The sequence below is a fragment of the Pan paniscus genome, chromosome 13 (genome assembly GCF_029289425.2).
Source record: "Pan paniscus chromosome 13, NHGRI_mPanPan1-v2.0_pri, whole genome shotgun sequence".
Classification (NCBI taxonomy): Eukaryota; Metazoa; Chordata; class Mammalia; order Primates; family Hominidae; genus Pan; species Pan paniscus.
The window spans coordinates 55,266,267-55,281,760 of NC_073262.2; the positions used below are offsets into that span (position 1 = coordinate 55,266,267).

Here is a 15,494-nt window from a genome sequence, read left to right on the forward strand (position 1 = left end):
CTGAACTAGAAACTCTGATTGTATTTATTGAGAACCTACTATATGCCGGGGCTATACCAGCTACATGCATGGCATCATTTGGTTCTATAAGAACATCTTTGAGACAAATATTAATATCTTGATTTCAGCGAAATTGAAATACATAGTTTACCTGTGGTCACATAGCTAGATAAGTGACAGAGCCAGGAACAGGACTTGGTGCTCCTGATCCTGAACTTCCTTGAAATGTGATGAAGTTGTGACCTTATTGTTTGTGAATCTCTTGAAGGAAATAAGGGAAATACTGAAATGAGACAGGACTTCGGAGCTATTTCCCCTGCCTCCTACCTCCTTAATTGGATTTACTGCCCAGCTGCCAAATGTTCTAGACACCAGCCTGTGAGCCTCTGCATAGGCTGGGAAGCTTCAAAGATGTGAACAGGGCAGACACTCCTCTTGCTCCTTTATTTGCATTGCCTCCTTACTGCTAGTCCATTCTTTAAGATTTTGATATTATCCATTTTGTAAATGCCAACTGTGGAGACAACCAAATATTATCTTTTTTTTTCTTTCTATTGAGCCCCAAAGATAGTGAAAAAATATCCAGGTTCCAAGAGAATGAAGAAGAATAATAGTGAATCTTTAAATTCATATTCTGGCTTCCAAGACAAATAGATTTTAGAGACAAGAATGTATGAATGCTTGTCTTTGAATGTTTTTATATATCATGTATAAATATATAAATTTTACATTTATAAATAAGGAAGTATGTTTGGGTGGATGGGTTTAATATGAAAGAGAAACAGTATGTGCAGCTCATATAACGCCCAAACCTTTATCATTAGGTCATATTTGAAAATATTGCATGCTGAGTACTTTTCACATTGGAAACATTTACTATATAGTTATCAGTGGCCCTTGTTATAATGACTCATATTATAACAGGAATCTGATTATACTGCAGGTCAGATTATATCCTAAAGATATATTTGTACAGAACAAGAATAAAAGCCAGGAATTCATGAGATGAATAATAATATTTTTTTCTCCTAGGTAAGATAGAGTACCTTTCTTATGCATAGTAGGCCCACAGATACTTGCAGAATTGAGTTTTAACTCTTTGGTGTCAGACTTATATATGCTCTAGCTATTTAGGGTGTAGTATGTGCTTAATTGAAGAAAAATGTAATCCTAAGTCTAATACCTGGACAATAGTAATGAGAACTAAATTACTTTTGACATTGAATTTTTAGAGCTTTAACCAAAACTGGCCTCATTTCTGTAATTAATTAGGAGTGATGGTAGGTCTTCAGGTACTGTCCTTGGCATAGGCATTTGCATCTGATAGAAGGTGATAGCAGTGGGCTAGGGGAGGTCCTCAAATGCTGGTGGGACCCCAAACCCTGCTGGTGTCTAGGTGCTTGACATCCTCACAAGAATGAATTCAGGTATGAGTTAGAAAATAGTGAAAGTGTGGAGATTTATTGCAAAGCAAAAAGTACACACTCAAGAAAGGGGAGTGTGGGCATGCTTGAGAGAGTCACACAAGGTGGTTTGGGGCTGCTACCTTTATGGATTTCTTTAACCAAGGGATGGAATATTCACGGAGATTCCTGGAAGAAGCTGGAGATTTCTCAGAACTATGGTGCTATCCATTTTTACCTCAAATAACGATGTTCTGGAACTGTCATGGCGCTGGTGGGTATATGACTGAATATGTGAATGAGCATAGAGTAAGGTCCTAGGAGAAACCTGGATCAAATCCAGCACCATGTTGGACCCAGTTTGTCTTTGCCAGCTTGGCCCACACCCTGTTTTTCAGGGTCTTATCAGCCCCAAGCTTCTGCAGCTATTTCAGCAGTTTCCTTTTGCTTAGTCATGTGAAACTGCTGCCTAGAATTTTTTATTCTGCTGCAACCATCCTGCATTATTCTTGTCTAAAAACCATACAGACAGACCAAGCAAATGATTATTATCCTAATAGCCATGGGAATGAAGACAAGGTAGCAACATGCCCCCGACAAATTAGTTGTTATAGATAGGTCAGAAGAGCCTCAACCAATTTATCCAATCTTGAGGTGCAAAAGGTGTTATTCTGTGTTGATCTTGCTTTCTAAAACATGCAATGCCGCTCACAGCTCAAAGTCTCTTAAATCCCTTCCTCTTTTTCTCCCATCTTTGTGTGAGTGAATTTTTTTTTTTCACATCATAGTAAAGTGAATTCTTTAACCTCTTTAACCAAAATGTCATTGGAATCTTCTGGTTTTTTAATAATATTCATTATTATATTCTGGCATGCCTGTGCAGATAGGGTTTTGTTCAGTGAATAATTCCTTTTGAGCCACATATGGCAGAGAGAGTACCATACCAGGTACCAGGATACCAGGAAGGAGGACCAAAGAAGAGTCTTTGCCTTCAAGAAGATTGTTTTTAAAGCTTTTCATCTCTTTTAGTAAGTTGGGATTCCATTCATCTGCCTAAGAAGGATGAAAGGATTATCTTTGTTTTTATTGGCAGGAATGAGGGGTGAAGTAGGGGAGTTCAACATCTATTTTTTGCAAATAAAGTAATATGCTTTAGAGTAGCCAGACCCTTTGGGCTTTGATCACTGTTAGAGCATAGCCAAGCGTACTAACGCAATATGGAACCAGACGCTAGAAAGACATTTAAAAGGCCATGTATCTTAAGTAGTTTATGTAGCAGGATTTTTCCCCCTCTATCTCTTGAGCCAATAAATCCATTCTATCTAATTTGACCACCACTAATTAATTAGTTCAGATGTAAATTAAAGGAAGTTATTATTTAGCTGTTGAAAGATTTTTATGTATGACTACATCATTTTCTCATGTTTTGATGAATATTTAGAATCCCAGTCTTATATTTTTTTCCTTAAAAAATCTTGCTACAAATCTTGTAATAGCTGAAGTGCATGTTTTAGGAAGGCAGGGAGCACCTTTAGTTTAATGGTATGTGATGGTGGCAAGAATGTTAACCCAAAGCTTTGCTTATGGTGGGGGTGGGATTGGGGTCTGAGCCTGATGTCACTGAGCAAACACATACATGGCTTCAATGTACATGATGACAAATGAGTCTTAATTACATGAATACAGATAGTAAGCTTATACTGTGCGTGGTTTGTGACATGCCTGAAAAGATGAGTGTATTGAGTAGATGAAGACTAAATCATTAACAGTCAACCATTGTGCTCCTTGAATTCATTTTTCCTTAAAAAACAATTTTTTAAGGGGATTAACACATCTGGTTTTGTGTTGAAATATCTCTTAACGAAAATTTATGGTCTTGAAATAAAGACCAGGGTGAGAAAAAGGAGTCATCTATTTTTTCTTATTGGCTAATTTATTAATAGCCCCATGGAAGGACATATGACCATCTTCCCTAAATTGATTCTTTCTTAGTTGTGTGGCAGTGTATATTTTTGAGCCCCAAGACTACCAAACAGAAAAAAATACATTTGGAAGTAAAAACCACCCTTTGGATATTTATATTAGTTCAGAGTCTTCTTTGCAAGAAGCAGAAACTGACTCTAACACATAGAGGAAAGGGTTGATCAAAAAGATGTTGAGAAAAGCACAGACTTGACAAGGAGCCTGGAGAACCAGGCTTGGAAAATGGGCAGGCATTCCTAAAATGTGGCTATACTCTGGCTCTGCCTTTGAAGCTGCGCCACCAGAAATACCATTTGGGGTTCTGGTCATGCTTTTTCTTCTCTTCCAAATGACATGGACCATAGCTAGCAATCTGCTGGCTCATAAAACTCTATCTACTGGTTAAGGACCTCAATCAGTCCCCACTTCAGATTTCTAAACACTACGCTTCATCTCATTACCAAGGGGAACCTTGAAGTCTTCAACCTAGCTCTTGCTCTCAACTTTTTCTTAGTCTTTTTACTTTTTCCATTATATTCTTTGATATATTTGAGAAAATGGCTTGCTTTTAAAAAGTGTCTCCAAAGGTTTGGCAAAAAAAAAAAAAAAAAAAAAAAAAAAAAGCTTCCTTCTGAAGTCAAAGAGGAAAAGTACTGAGGCCCTGTAGACTCTACAGTGGAACAGCCACTATGACATGAGTAATAAAATCCTCTGAGGGCTTTGAGGCACCAGCTCTCCCAGGCTGCTGGGAGGTGCACCTGGAATTCATCAGGATTTCAGATCAATTATAAATGTATTCTCATCTGCTTCTGTAATGACAGCATCTGGCTTTAGCAAAAAAGCCTGAGTTTGGTTATTAAAGGCTCAACTCCCTCCCACTTTTGACCTTCCAGTACAGAAAGATGGAGCCTTGTTGAATGAGTCACTCGAGGCCACCAGCACTCTTGTGCATAGCACTCTTGGCAGTAGTTGTTCTTTTTTCTGCCTGTTGCTAGAAGGCTTCCTAAGAAAGCTGATGTGTGGTTTAGCTACTGGGCATCTGAAGGCACTCGTGCTACACATTATTAAGTTGATTTAAGAAAGCCTGTCAAGTTTTATTTATAGTGGACCAAATTGGGCAGGAAGGAGAGTGAAGATTTTGGTGTGCTTCCAGCATCCCTCTGAGTTTAATCCCATCTAATCTAACCTCTCAAGCATTTGAGGGTATAGGATTGTAAATCTAGCATGAGACCATCCAGATAACTTCCTAAGTGGTAAAGTAAGGGTACTCACATTTTTCAGTCTCTCATTGAACTATAAGCAATGTATTCTCTCAAGTCTCAAACTGTAGGAGCCACAGCCGTAGAGCGTGTATGTATTTCATGGTATCAAGCCAGAATTAGATTGATCTAATTAACCAAGATTCTTCTTGACTGGTCCTCCTCCTTAGCATTAGGAAGCAAAGTCCTAGTCTTAATGTGGTGTTAGTGCTGCTGAGTAACTTTTTTTGTCTGTTTATCAACTGTTGCAATTTTTTGCTGTGGATACGAAAGTACCCCACACTTCATTTTTTTAGGCTCCTGGCTTCTGTGGGTCAGGAAGCCAGGCTGGCATGGCAGGGATTGTCTCTTCTTTGTTGTGTCTGGGGCCTCATCAGGGAAGACCTGATTGACTGGGGATGCCAGTCCATCTGGAGGCTCTTTCACCCACATACCTAGTTTTTGAGCTATGATACCTCTCAAGGACTGGGCCCAGCTGGGACTATCAACCAGAGAGCCTCCATGTAGAACTCCACGTGGCTTGGGCTTCTCACAGCATAGCATCTGGCTTCTGAGGGAGAGTGCCCCAGGAAGGAGCATCTGAAGAGCCACCATTCAAAGAGCCAGAGGCTGCTGAGTGTCTTCTGAGCTGGTCTTAGAAGCCTTATAGTGGTCACTTCTGCCATGTTATCTGGGTTCCCAGTGAGGCCCTGAGCCCAACCCGGATGCAAAGGGAAGGCAATGGCTTCTCTTCTTGATGATTGGCGCGTCGGGTTACTGTGCAGAACATGTGGGGTGGGAGAGAGAGCTGTGGGCTCATACCATTGTAGTCTGTATACCTCAGTAAGTCTCGTACCTCAGTAACTGTATGAGATTTACCAAAATGTTTATTGTTATTCGTCTTTCATTTTCTCCCTCTTCTTTACTCAGTCCAATACTTGGTTTTTCCTTTTGACTGAAAACTTTATAAACTTTTTGATTGGAGATAAAAAAGATAGTTTTTAATTCTTTCATGTGAATCTACTATGGACAAATGATATTGTGAGAGCCTTCCCTAGAGAAAGGAGCCATTTTCATAGGATGTCCAAGTTTATTTTCTGGTAATGAACTAGTTATTTCTTTACCATTAGTGTCTTTAACATCTGGTTAAGGGAATGAAGGCTGGTATCCTCCTGATTGTTAAGGGATGAGTCATACTCACTTACTGAAAAAAATGTGAGTGCCTTCTATGTGTCAGAAACATTGATAAATATTGGAATATGAAAATGAATCAGACATATGCCCTGCCTGTAAAAGAGAGCCTCCCAGGCTAGTTGAGGAAGCAGATAAATACTTCGACAGTTGTAATACCAGGCTTTATAAAGGTAATTGCAAGATGCTCTGCAAAGAAGAGGAACAGCTGACCAAGACAAAGTAGGGCTGGAGGCAGATGGGGAAAGAGCTCTCAAGGAGGCTCCTTATAGGAGAGGGTGCCTGAACAGAGTTTAGGGTGAACAAGGTTAACCAGGTGTATTCCTTTCCCATTGCTGCTGTAACAAATGACTACAAACTTAGTGGCTTAAACCAACACCAGTTTATTATTCTACAGTTCTGTAGACCAGAAGAATAAAATGAGTGTATAGGGTGGTAGTCTCTGAAGGCTCCAGGAGAGATTTCATTTCCTTGGCCTTGTCAGCTTCCAGAGGCCACTTAGATTCTTTGGCTTCCAGCCCCTTCCTCCAGCTTTAAAGCCAACAACATAGCATCTTGTCTCTGTCTCTCTGCTTCTATTGACACATTGCCTTTTCTCTCTGACTTCTCTGTCCTTCTTCCTTTAAGGACCCTTGTGATGACATTGGGCCCATCCATAATAATCTAAGACAGTCTCCCCCCTGAAGTCCCTTAATTTGATCATACCTTTGCAGATATCATCATACCTTTGCAGATATGATCAAATTAAGGAACTTCAGATGGGGAGATTATCTTTTTATTGTATAAGGCAACATAGTCAACGGGATCAGGAATTAGCATGTGGACATCCTGGCGGGTAGGAGGAACACATCATTCAGCCTGTCACACCAGATAAAAAGGAGTGAGGATGTCATTTTATACCAAGAAGGTAGTGTTATAATAAAGCTTCAAGGACTTTAGTTTGCCCCGAATCTCCAGTTTTAAAGAGCTTAGGGCATGGGAAGAGAAAAATTGGGATAGGAAATTAAAGGCAGATCAGAAAAGGCCCCCTTGCTTATCCCAGGCTCTTCATAGTGCCACACAGCCTAAAGGGAGCAAATATGCTCCCCAGTCACATTGGCTGTTTAGATTGACTCTGTTAATAAAGAATTTGCTCGTATGTTTTGTTCTGAAAGTCAGTTAACAGTGGGCTCAGCATGCAGTTGCTTTGATAGAGCAGGGTGTGTTTGGGGTCTGAGATTTGTTTCAGAAATCTTACCATTCATATTTCTCATTCCTTGGGCTCCTTTCTCCACCGAGAGTCATCTGCTTCATCAGCTGCCGTATTCATTTACTTATCACGTCTTCAGGACTGCCCTTTTTTGGTGGTCCTGGGGGAGCTTAAAAAAAAAAAAAAAAAGAGGAAGTACAGCAGGGTAACAGTGCCCAGAGCCAGACCAGATTGTCACATTATCTGTTGTACAAATGTAGAGATGCTTTGCTTCACAACTTGACTTTAATTAGACCCCTTCTGTTCCACGCAAGCCTGAGTACAATTTTATGCAACAGGGAACCTCATCCTCTATTTTAAATGTAGCAGCCACTTAAAAAAACAAACAAAAAAAACAATAACAAAAAAACAGGGTGTTAGGGTGTTGCTGCCGTGTTATTTCTATTCCTATAAAAATGCCGCTTATAAAATGCATGCCCTTTGCCAACTATAAAAGTTGGCATGTGTGCCCTTATTTCATATTCTTGGAAGATAACGAGGAGAACCCCAAGAGAAAGCAGTGAGAGCTGAGTGTTATTTTAAACCCTGCAGAACTTGAGACAGAGACTGGTACTGTTCCCTAAACATGAGCTTTCACTTGGGAAGTATTTCTTTGACATTTTGATATTGTCTGGTTTAAGGTACAGAAGGACACTATGAAGCACTCTGCTGTGAGCTGATCAGAAAATCGGAGTCAAAACTATGACAGCTTTGACAATATCACCAACTCTAAAAAGCATTTGAATGGAAGTTTTCAGTCTCCGGGCAGGATTTGGTTGCCATTCTGGCATTTATTTCGTGAAAGGCCTATTTAAGGATCTTCTTGGTTTGCTCTTCCTGTGTAAAGGAGCTACTTCCCTGCTCTTCTACTCCCTCACTCCTGGACCTCCTGGGCTCAAGTGATCCTCCCACCTCAGCCTCCTGAGTAGCTGGGACTACAGGCATGTACCACCACACCTGGCTTTATACATATATATATATACACACACACACACACACACACACACACATATATGTGTGTGTGTATATATATGTATATGTATATATATACATATACATATATATACATATACATACATATACATATGCATATATATATATATAAAATTTCTTGTGGAGACAAGATCTTGCTATGTTGCCCAGGCTCATTTTGAACTCCTGGCCTTAAGCAGTCCTCCTACCTTGACCTCTCAGAGTTCTAGGATTACAAGTGTGAGCCACCATATCTGGCCTTCTAGCTGCTTTTTAAAGTAGTTTTATATTGAGTAAAAATAAAAATTATTGTTTTTATGTGTCATGGAATTCTTGATTATAGCTTATTTTAGCAGTTATTTAGTCCAGTACTAAGCCCTACACACAGGGTTATATTAACCGTCTTATTAAATAAGCATGTGTGGCTTATGCCTGTAATCCCAGCACTTTGGGAGGCCAAGGCAGGCGGATCACCTGAGGTCAGTAGTTCGAGACCAGCCTGGCCAAGATGGTGAAACCCTGTCTCTACTAAAAATACAAAAAATTAGCTGGGTGGCATGTGCCTGTAGTCCCAGCTACTCGGGAGGCTGAGGCAGGAGAATCGCTTGAACCTGGGAGGCAGAGGTTGCAGTGAGTCGAGATCGCACCACTGCATTCCAGCCTAGGTGACAGAGTAAGACTCTGTCTTTAAAAAAAAAACCTGTAGGTTCAACTATAGCTGTTCAAATAGTTATGAAGTGCTGGATATGTTAACCAGGAAGAAGGATAAGATAAATCATATATAAATAATATATATGTGTATCAGTGTGTATGCATGTTTGTCTGTATATTTGTACATTAAATATATGTGTGTGTATAATAGGAGTAAGTGTAAAGATATATGTGTGCACAGTAATAAGCCCTAAAAGGAAGCAAATGAGAGGATTTGGAGTGGCACTGGGACAACTCTTTTGTGTGTGTTTATTTCTGTTGCTTGGACTGTTTGGTAAGTAATAATTCCTCATGTGGCTAGACTATCCCTCTTGTGCAGAGTTGGATTTTCCCTCTGGTAACTTTTTTTTTTTTTTTGAGACAGCATCTCACTCTGTCACCACCCAGGCTGGGGTGCAGTGGCGCGATCTCAGCTCACTGCAACCTCCGTCTCCCGGGTTTAAGCGATTCTCCTGCCTCAGCTCCCGAGTAGCTGGGACTACGGGCGAGTGCCACCACGCCTGGCTAATTTTTTTGTATTTTTAGTAGAGATGGGGTTTCACCATATTGGCCAGACTGGTCTCGAACTCCTGACTTCGTGATCCGCCCACCTTGGCTTCCCAAAGTGCTAGGATTACAGGCGTGAGCCACTGCGCCCGGCCTCCCTCTGGTAATATTTTATATGGCTAGATTTGTCTTTTCTAAAGATGCTCAGTTATCTTTTGTGTAACATCTCTCCAGACTACCACCTTTTCTTCAAAACTGTGAAACAGAATCAGAACTGTTTGGAATTGCCAGCAGACTGTTGAGCAAATATACTTTTTACAATGACCCCGTTACAGGGTTAGGGGAGTTTGTTAGAAAATAAAAGGTTTCAGGCCAGGCGCAATGGCTCATGCCGGTAATCCCAGCGCCCTGGGACACCAAGGTGGAAGGACTGCTATAGCCTGGGAGTTCACAATTAGCATGAGCAACATGGTAAGACCCTGCCTCTACAGAAAATACAAAAATTAGCCAGGCATGTTGGTGCACACTTGTGGTCCCCGGTACTCAGGAGGCTGAAGCCAGAGGATTGCTTGGGTCTAGGGGGTCAAGACTGCGGTGAGCTGTGATCACACCGCTGCACTCCAGCCTGGGCGACAGCAAGAACCTGTCTCTAAAGAAAAGATAAGGCAGCCAGGTGCGGTGGCTAACACCTGTAATCCCAACACTTTGGGAGGCTGAGGCAGGTGATCACAAGGTCTGGAGTTAGAGACCATCTTGGCCAACGTGGTGAAACCCCTTCTCTACTAAAAATACAAAAAATAAGCCGGGTGTGGTGGCACGTGCCTGTAGTCCCAGCTACTCAGGAGGCTGAGGCAGGAGAATCGCTTGAACCCGGGAGGCAGAGGTTGCAGTGAGCCTAGATCGCGCCACTGCACTCCAGCCTGGTGGCAGAGCGAGACTTCGTCTCAAAAAAAAAAAAGATAACTCATGATTTCCGTGCCACAGAAGTTTGTATTGCCTTGAGAAAGGTAGGACTGACTTTAATAGGTATTTAGTTGAGGACCAAATATACACTAAGGTCAACACTAGGAGGGCAGTAATTTAAAACTTTAAGAATTGTGCATGTATTTATATTTTTATACCTAATTGTAATTTAAACCAAAATGTTAGGTGTTATTGACAATGAATGTGTGTATTGAGCTTGACTCTCTATGTGAGTCAAGTTCAAATTTCATTTGAAATTTAAACTCTTGTAAAACATAAGCACATTTTTTATTGATGTGGGGTCTCTCGTCAATAAGGGCTTTGTTTGTTGGTTTCTTTTAAACCAGCAATTCTCTTCAGAAAGAAAGCATGAGCAGAGTTCAGAATCAATTCCATTTTCTTCTTTATTGTCAACATTAGTGTATTTATGTCATGTACATAAAAAGGCATATACATATACAGAAATAGTAAGGTTACTATTAGTTAATTTTCTATTTAATAAAAAATTTATTGTTTGTTTATTGTTTCCTTAGTGCTGGCAGACTAGTATATATTATTTTGTTAATTCTCAGATGCACCATCTGAGGTAGGAACATAGAGGGAGAGCTCAGAGCAAATGGGCCTACTGATGTCTCTAGTAAATGGCAACTCTGGGATTTTTACACAGATCCATTTAACTCAGAGTTCATATACAGCCTTACATAACATGTCTCACATTCCAGGCACTTTCCACACATGTTCGTATATTGTCCTCAATTTTCCACCGAAAAGCAAACCTAATGGGAATGGTTAGAGATTGGATAGATTATTGGGGTGTTTAAAATTACTGGTAAAATTCAGAACAGACCATGCTGTTTGTACAGGGCCCAGTGGGAGAAGTGGGTAGGTCCTGAGCAGGGTGATCAGGAAGGGAAGAGACCTGATTTGATGGAGAGAATTCTGGGAGCAGAGAGATTGGCATGAAATCTGTCTCAAAGGCAGCATAAGTCAGAATATATTTGTTCTTTAACCAGGAAAAATATCTGACCAGGGTCCATGTTACAGAACAAAACATGGCAAGAGGCAGGCATGAATGAGGTTCTGAGGAAACAGTGGTGGAGAGACTGGAAACCTGTGATTAAAACAAACAAACAAACAAACACCTCAACTAGAAGATAGATACAAATAGAAGGGAAAAAAGAGAAAGGGAAGAAATTCACAGTTACATAATACTTTACAGTTTAGAAAATGCTATAAATATATTGCATTTGATTCTGTGGAAATCTGCAAAAAGCCTTTTATGTAATTTGGATAAAACTTTAGGAGTATTGTGTAGCTCTGCAGAAAATACAGTAGAGGAGAGAGATGCTGGAGTCTGGAAGACAGGTGGTTCAGTTGTCAAATGACTCAGCCTTGGACACAGTTTGTGGCCATGGCAATGAATATGAAGCCAAAAAATGAAAGAAAAGGCAGTAAGAGATAGGGTGATCCACCGAATATGAGAATGGACACGAGGAGAATAAGAATCTGTTCAAATAATATACACTTAATGAAGAGGAAAGTAGCCCAACTATAGTGAACAAATACAATCTGGGGATTTCTTTTTTCAGGCAAAGAAAATAAGACTTTTTTTTTTAATTTATTTTTTTAGTGGGGGTGTAATGCCCGAGGTCAGATTCTTAGCTGTGCAATGAAGGTAATGAATGAGAGAACAAGTTTAAACAGAGGTGACTGGGGAGAGAGAGAGAGAGAGAGTGAGTGAGTGTGTGTGTGTGTGTGTGTGTGTGTGTGTGAGAGAGAGAGAGAGCGAGCCAAATGGGGATTGTAACTAAGTAACTAAGGAGGAAAACTCCCCCACAGGGACCCCAGTCCAGAAGGAAAAGAGTGAAGAGACAAGGTTAGAATGGGCTAGAAGGATGCTCAGAAGAGACCAGCACAGTACAAAGGGGAAGGTGGTCAAGAGGATGAGAGGATTCCTGGTGGGTCTGGTATATTGTGATGTAAGTTTTTGCTTTAGGTGAGAAGTTAGTCAAGTGGTTTTTATATATCTTCCAAATCTACAATTTTATGATTCTATATAAAACTTTGTGTACACATGCCTATGTATGTAACATGTATTGTGTGTACATATTCAAATAGTTCCCTCTAAGAAAGATTAAGTGCTTCTTTGGCTGCAGATATGAAAACAAGGTACCTAGATAATAAAATGATAGGTGCTTTCATTTTTCAAACAAGAACAAAAACTGACATGTTTGAGGCCAGTTGGCAGGAGAGCAACAATCCTAAAAGAGATCACTATGACTGCAGACAGTATTGTGACTTCCGGCCTAAGTTCCCTTTTATGACTACTTGGAAGATGGCTGCGTCAATCCCTTGGCTCAAGTTTCATTTTAAAAATCTGCCATGTGTCTAAGGACGTCGCTGTTTCCCTAGACTGAGAGTGAGCTGGCTGTGCTGGCCATGCTGTTAGTACCACCGCACGAGGTACTGTTGAGGACTTGTCTGCCTAAGAAGCATCCCTGGCTTGTGTAGCTTTTGAAAGATGGAGCTTTTGAGTCTTGATTTAAGCTTTTAGTTTCCCAGCTCCCCTGTCCTACCCCAAACTGTTCTGCCCACTGCAGCTCAACAGCCATTCTTTATTCCTTTCAACACAGTGGTATATGTGGCTACTGCCCAGCTCTTTAATTCTATGTATCAGTCTGCCAAGAATATATAGTCAGACTCGGTTTTCATTCACAATTGACTGAAGCACACTCACTAGAAGAAAATAGCCCAGTGGTTCCTACTTATGGTCCAACAGTCACTGTCAGTCACCCCTCATCTTGCAGTTGAGCTCTCTGACAAGATGTTCCCCGCAAACTCTGCGTCACAGGGGAGTGGAAATGGCCAGTCATGGTAACATGAGCTTTAGGCTCTGTGTTGTTTTGGCAGTTTGGTTTTGGCAGTGGAAAATAAGGGCTCCTTCCCTGCCAATAACTGTACTAGCAACACATGTGATATCCCGGATTTACTGGTTCACCACCAAGAACAACACTGAATTTTTCATTTCATTTTCAACTATTTTCCAGGAATAGGTGTAAAATTAGTAAATGGTGCTTTCTATGTGGAACGTGTCAAGAACATGTTTAGCACATCGGTAAAAGATAATGATCTTTTTGTTCCTTGTGTATTTGTTCATGATTGATTGATTGATTTGATTGTTGTTGCTTTTGAGGCAGAGTCTTGCTCTTGTCACCTAGGCTGGAGTGCAGTGGCGCAATCTCGGCTCACTGCAACCTCCACTTACCGAGTTCAGGCAGTTCTCATGCCTCAGGCTCCTGAGTAGTTGGGACTACAGACACACCACCACGCCCAGCTAATTTTTGTATTTTTAGTAGAGACGGGGTTTTGCCATGTTGGCCAGGCTGGTCTCGAACTCCTGACCTCAAGTGATCTGCCTGCCTTGGCCTCCCAAAGTGCTAAGATTACAGGCATGAGCCACCATGCCTGGCCCATGATTGTTTGATATTATGGTGTCAGGCATCCCAGACAAATTTGTTTACTTGGGTGGATTCATTCAGTATGAATTTCTGAACTTTGAGGAATGTGTGTTCTATATATTTTTTTTCCCATGCGGAGGAGATCTCTTTCTGTCCCTTTCCCATATTCTTGCTTGAAATCTAACATTCACCTGGCTTTGGGAAAAGAATATCTTCTAGCCTTATAATGAGTCTAATGTGACAGAGTGGGTACATCCCAGAGATAATCAGAGAACAGTTAGGGGCTGTTTCCATCCAACCTGATAAGTACCAGGGATTGTACCTGGCCTTATTAAACAGAAGAATTGCAAGGAAGTCTTTTTTTTTTTTTTTTTTTAGACCAAGTCTCGCTCTGCTGCCCAATCTGGAGTGCAGTGGCACCATCTCGGCTCACTGCAACCTCCTCCTCTCAGGTTTAAGCGATTCTCCCGCCTCTGCCTCCAGAACAGCTGGGATTATAGGCATGTGCCACAATGCCTGGCTGATTTTTGTATTTTTAGTAGAGATGGGGTTTTGCCATATTGGCCAGGCTGGTCTTGAACTCCTGACCTCAAGTGATCCGCCCACCTCGGCCTCCCAAAGTGCTGAAATTACAGGCATGAGCCACTGAACCCGGCTGTCTTTTTTTTCTACCTTGGAAAATGGTGGAGGGCTCCTTTCTATATGAAGACACTATTGGTCTCTGTGTGATGTGGCTTCATTTTTATGCAGAGATGGTACATTTAGTAGTTCTTTGTATGGTATGGTTGATTCCCAAACAATCTTACAAGGAATTTTACTATTAGTTATCCATTTATTTGCTTCTTTAGATTTTAGGTTTAAGAATTCATCATCTTTGTAGAAATAGAGGCTATTCTGTAATCCAGTAGTTTCCAACTTTTGGCCCCTGGAGCCCTTTTTATATTCTTAAAAATCACTGAGGTCCCTAAAGAGCTTTTGTTTATGCAAGTTATATGTTGATATTTTCCATATTAGAAATTACAACAAAATTTCAGGCCAGGCATGGTGGCTCACGTTTGTAATCTCAGCACTTAGGGAGATTGACTTGTAGAAGATAGCTGCATTCTTTGATCTGCTTCTGCGTTTAGTCACTTCTGCTGTTGTTTTTGTTGAAGTAGACGAAGAAAATTTAGCCTCACACAGATATGTAGATGAAATAGAATTATGTCAACAGCATTTTCAGATAATAGTGGGCATTCTTCTTTGATACTATACAAACACTAGACAAGTAGTAATTTCTTAAAGGTTAGTTACAAAGTAGAATCCGAAATCGTATCAGTGAACTTTTTCCATACTGTTGCATTAAAATCTATTTGCCTATATTGCACCTTGAATGAATTTATAAATTTGTAACAACATTCAGTGATCATTGGGAAAATAATGGTACACTGAGTTATCTAGATCTTCTAATAATTGGCACATTTCCTAATATACTATTTTAACAAATCACATGCATTATTTTTACCTCCAATCTCATTAGAAAATTCTTTAAATACTGGGAAGCAGTCAGACTCCTCGTGGTGGGTACAGTTTTCATGTGTTTGAATGCTTAATTTTTATCATTGATAACAAATATTGTCAGCTGTTATCTTTAAATTAAAAGGTGCACTTTGTTCATTTTCAAGAAAATACCTGCCAAGTGCATAAGTCTGAATTTGTCAGTCATGCTTTCAAGTAAGAACAAAGAGTGGCTAGTTCATCTTGCAACTGAAATAATCACAGAAATGCTTTTTCCTCAAGACAACCATACTTCAATATGTGGCAGAAATGCTTTATGCAGACTCCCCATTTCATCATCTAGAGTATCATAAAGATGTGTATCTAGGGGTTGAGATGTATAAAA

The 15,494-nt window shown here is 40.4% G+C and overlaps 1 protein-coding gene across 10 annotated transcripts in view; it reads left to right on the top strand.

Annotated features, from left to right (window-relative positions):
• Positions 1-15,494, top strand: part of FMNL2 (formin like 2) — a 313,896-nt gene that overhangs the window by 246,005 nt on the left and 52,397 nt on the right. The gene's annotated exons all lie outside the window — the stretch shown is intronic.